Raw genomic sequence first — 5,000 nt, 5'->3', positions numbered from 1 at the left:
GTTAAGTGACCACCATCGGGATTTTTTTTTTAATGTACCAGGGGTCACTGCTTCAGGAGGTAACTTGTCCCACATGGGAAAGTTCCTTGCAACAGTGGAGTGAACGAAGCTGGGGCCTGATTGACTGCTGCCTACCTTACAAACGCCAGGCAAGGCTGCCGCATCACCCCTGAAGATCCACTTTGTACAATTTCCACACTGCGTCTACAGACGCCCCGTTAACTCAACGTACCCATACATAATGTCATGCCTTAGTTATTTATTGATTTGATCATTCATTTTACTTTACTACTTTCTCTTTCAGGTTATTCAAACTGGAAGCTTATGGACAAAGTATTATAGAATGTGACTTTTCCTTTCCAGTATATTTCCTATGAAATTTCTATGTCAGTTTTTCCATGCTGCATGGTGGTTTTTCTCTCTTTTTCCTGGAGGGTTTGGTGGTGGGGGAAGCCTTCTTGCTTTACTATCCTTATCCTTCAACATGTAGAGTTAGATCTTGTAGTCATAGTCTACTCTGTAACAAGCAGCCTCGACAGGACCATGAGGTCTGTTGCTGTTTGCTTTCCTTTGTATTCCTTCCCATTCCCTCCCTATTCCCTCCCCATCTCCGCCCTATCCCTTCCCCTCCCCCCCCATACCCTCCCTATACGACGGGGGGGGGGACTTCAGCCTGCAGTCCACTGGGTTCGTATTTCGGATGCCTTGGGTCACAATAACAACAACAAAAACAAGACACAATAATAAAAACAATAAAACTAAAAACAAAAACAATAAACAGCAAAACCAGCAAAACAAAAAACACCAAAACGAAAAACGAGAAAAAAACAAAAGCGAACAAAAACAAAACAAAAACGAAAACAAAAACAAATCAACAACAACAGACGGTTTTTATGCAGTTCAGGAGAGATTGTAGAAACTGGAGGGGTTTGATATAAAAATAAATAAAACAAAATGAACACAAAAGTCAATAACGGAATAAAGTTAATTACGTAATAAATAACGAAATAAGTAAACTGTACATAAATAACGAAACAAAAAATAAAAATGATAAATAACGAATAAATAAAATACATAAATAAATAACGAAAAAGTAATTAAAAAAATAAATAACGGAAAAATAAAATACATAAATAAATAAAATTAATACATACATAAATAACGATAAAATAAAATAACGAAAAAATAAGTACAATAAAAAAAAACTCATTAATACACATCTTCCTTATTCTTCCGAAGTTGAGGAAAATCGTCTGAAGGCAGAAAAGAATAAAACAGCGTCATGGAGCTGAAGGGGTTGAACAAATCGTCTTAATAAAGGATTGAAAACTGATAACGGGCTGGTTTTCAAAATCGTCTGCAAACGAGTAAACTATGAAACTGGACGGGTCAAAAATCGTCTGAATTTTGCAATAAACTAAATGGAACTGAAACAAAAAATCGTCTTAATAATAATGTTATGAACTGAAACTTTAAAAATCGTCTGAAGACCAAGAAAATAAGAAAATATATGAACTTGAAAAATCGTCTGAAATAAAAATACGGAACTAAATTTTTAAAAATCGTCTGATTAAAAGGAATACTAAAAATTATGGAATTCGACGAGTTTTAAAAATCGTCTGGATAGGAATAAAATAAATGACACGGAACAGGCAGAAAAATCGTCTGAATATAAAGGAATAAGTGACACGGAACTGGGGCATAAAAACCGTCAGAATATAACGGAATAAAATAACTGGCACGGCACTGAGAAATAAAAAACCGTCTGAATATAGAAGGAATAAAAAAATGACACGGAACTGAGCCATAAAAAAATCGTCTGAAAAAAAAAATGAAATGACACGGAACTGAAGGTGTAAAAATCGTCTGAATATAAGAAGAATAAAATAAATATGGAACTAAAAGTGAAAAAAATCGTCTGAATATAGAAGAAGTGAATTAAAAAATGGGGGTAAAGGAATAGTCTCAAAATCTGAATAAATATTAGGAAATTGAAGGTTATAAAAATCGTCTGAAGATAAGAATAAAATAAAAATGTTATGAAATTGAATCTTTAAAAAATCATCTGAAGATAGGAATTAAAAATGATATGGATTTGAAAGATAAATCGTCTAAATATATCAATAATAAAACATGAAAATCAGGAAGTAAAAAAAACCGTCTGAATAAGGGAGAAATAGAATATGAAACTGAAACAAAAAATCGTCTGAATATAGGATTTAAAAAAAATGGAGCGCACAAAACCGTCTGTAAAGTCAAGAAATTAAATATAATAAAAAAGATAACACTACCCTCGAACTGAAGGGGTTTTAAAAATCGTCTGAATAAGATAGGGAAAATAAAGCCAAAATAAAGTCCTTAAATTAGACGAATTATTAAAAATCGTCCGCATGAAAGACGATTAATAAAGAAAAATACCATACGGAGCTGAAGGGGTTGAGGAAAACTAGGCGAAAAAAATAATGACAGTGGTAACAACAAAAACAACAACAATAATAATAATAATAATTAATAATAATAATAATAATACCAGTAATAATAATAATAATAATAATACCAGTAATAATAATAATAATAATAATACCAGTAATAATAATAATAATAATAATAATAATAACAATAAACAATAACAATAATAACGAAAACAACTACAAAAACAACAACAACAACAACAATAATAATAATAATAATAGTCTCGGGAATAAATCATCCGCAGGTAAGACGATTAACTTAAAAAAATTGAACTGAAAGGCTAAAAAAATCGTCTGGAGAGAGAGAGAGAGAGAGAGAGAGAGAGAGAGCGTCGTCGGTGTGAAAGGGTAAAAAAAAAAATGACTAAATAAATAATGTAAATCACGTCATCGGGGTGAAGAGGTAAACTGTTGCTTTATCACGAGCGAGATCCACGTGTGAGAGAGTGAGAGAGTGAGAGAGTGACAGGAAGCGTGAAAGTGAGCAAGAGAGAGTAAGAATGTGAGTGAAAGTTAGTAAGAGTGAGAGAGAGAGAGCGTGAGGGACAGGGGGTGAAAGTGAGTGAGAGAAAGTAAGTGAGAGAAAGTGAGCGAGTGTGAAAATGAACGAATGAGAAAGTGAGAGTGAGTTAAAGTGAGTAAGAGTGAGTGAAAGAGAGAGAAGAGAGTGAGTGAGAGAGCGGCTGAAAGAAAGAGTAAGAGGGAGAGCGAGTGAGAGAGAGTGAGCGAGGAAGTAACACACACACACCGTCCTCTAGGCAGGCTGAAACCACACTGCCTCACACCACCACACCACACCACCACAGCCCTGCCTCACCCGCGCCTGCTGCCTACCCCCTGCCTGACTCTTGCCTCTTACTTTCTGCCTACACCACCACATCTACCTCACACCACCACACCCCTGCCTAACCCCCACCACAATTCCTAACACCACCACACCACACCCCTGCCTGATCTCCATCACACTGCCTAACCCAACCACACCACATTACCACATTCTTGCCCTCCACCCTGCCTCCTATCACACTTTCTTCCTCCACTACCACACGAACTACCACAGTACCACACTCCTGCCTCAATCTGCCTATCACCCTGCCTCCCATCATGCTTTAAGCCCCCGCTACCACACACACTAATCACACTACCACACCCGCTACCACACACACTACCACACTACCACACCCCTTTCTACCACTGTGACTCACACTGACAAACACTACCATTGCCATCTCTCTCTCTCTCTCTCTGCCAACCTACCTACCAACCTATCTACGTAACTATCTATCTATCTATCTATCTATATATCTACATATCCATCCATCCATTCACCTACCCATCTATCTATTATCTATCTGCCTACATATCCATCATCCATCCACCTATCAATCTATTTACCTATTCATCCATCCATCCATCTATCAATCAATCTACCTATCCATCCATCTATCTAAATATCCATCCATCCATCAATCCACCCATCCATCCATCTATCCATCCATCCACCTGCCTATCAATCCATCCAGCCATCGATCTATCTATCCATCCATCTAACTATCCATCTACCTACATATCCATCCATTCATCCATCCATCTACCTACACATTCAACCATCCATCCATCTATCAATCAATCTACCTATCTATCCATTCATCCATCCATCTACCCATCTACCTACACGTCCATCCATCCATCCATCTACCCATCCATTTATCAAGCCACAAACCCAGCAACATTTCAATCACATTCAAGCCCACGCCATCATATCAAGCCAGGGAGGAGTGGCTTGGCTTTGCTCAAACTGGATTAAGCCAACAAAGCCCATCCCAGTCTGCCCTCCTCCTTCACCCTTAAACCCAAATTTCAGTGGTTTATTCTGGGGCTCGAACTTACGTCTTTCAGAACACCACACTCCCTTGAATAAAATGATGCACAGTATCTTTGGCCATGTGGAGAGGATGGGGAGTGAAAGACTGACGAGGAGAGTGTAGGCCTATGTGAGTGAGGTGGAAGGGGAGAGAGGGAGGGGGAGGCCAAGGATGAGATGGAGGGATGGAGTGGAGAGGTATATGGGAGATGGGGGTGTGAGCTGGGAGCAGGGCAATGAAATGGCGGGGGACAGGTCGACATGGAGGCGATTTGTTTGCAGCCACCCCTTACGGGATTAAGGCGACTGGCAATAGACAGACAGATAGATGGTAAAATTGCCATCTCTTCCATCTTAAAATGCTGAGCTGTAACTATAAGATTAACCATAGAATATGATGCTAGTCACGAAGAAGTGCTATGGAAAGGATGTAGCGCCACAACACAGTCTTTTTTTTGCCACTGAGCTACGTGAAATAAGCAAAAAAAAAAAAAAGAAAGAAAAAGAAAATCTAGACCAAGTTATAACGAACGGATAATGGCAGACGATGCTAGTCACGAAGAAGTGCTACGGAAAAGATGTAGAGCCATAGAATTATCCTTTTCTGCCACTAAGAAGGAAAAAAAAATCGCTGCCAAAAAAAGATGAACATTTGGGCCAAGTTA

Source organism: Coenobita brevimanus, chromosome 79 (assembly GCF_032717465.1).
Source record: "Coenobita brevimanus isolate Jiangsu-jjx chromosome 79, ASM3271746v2, whole genome shotgun sequence".
In the NCBI taxonomy this organism is placed as follows: Eukaryota; Metazoa; Arthropoda; class Malacostraca; order Decapoda; family Coenobitidae; genus Coenobita; species Coenobita brevimanus.
This window is presented reverse-complemented; position numbering follows the sequence as displayed.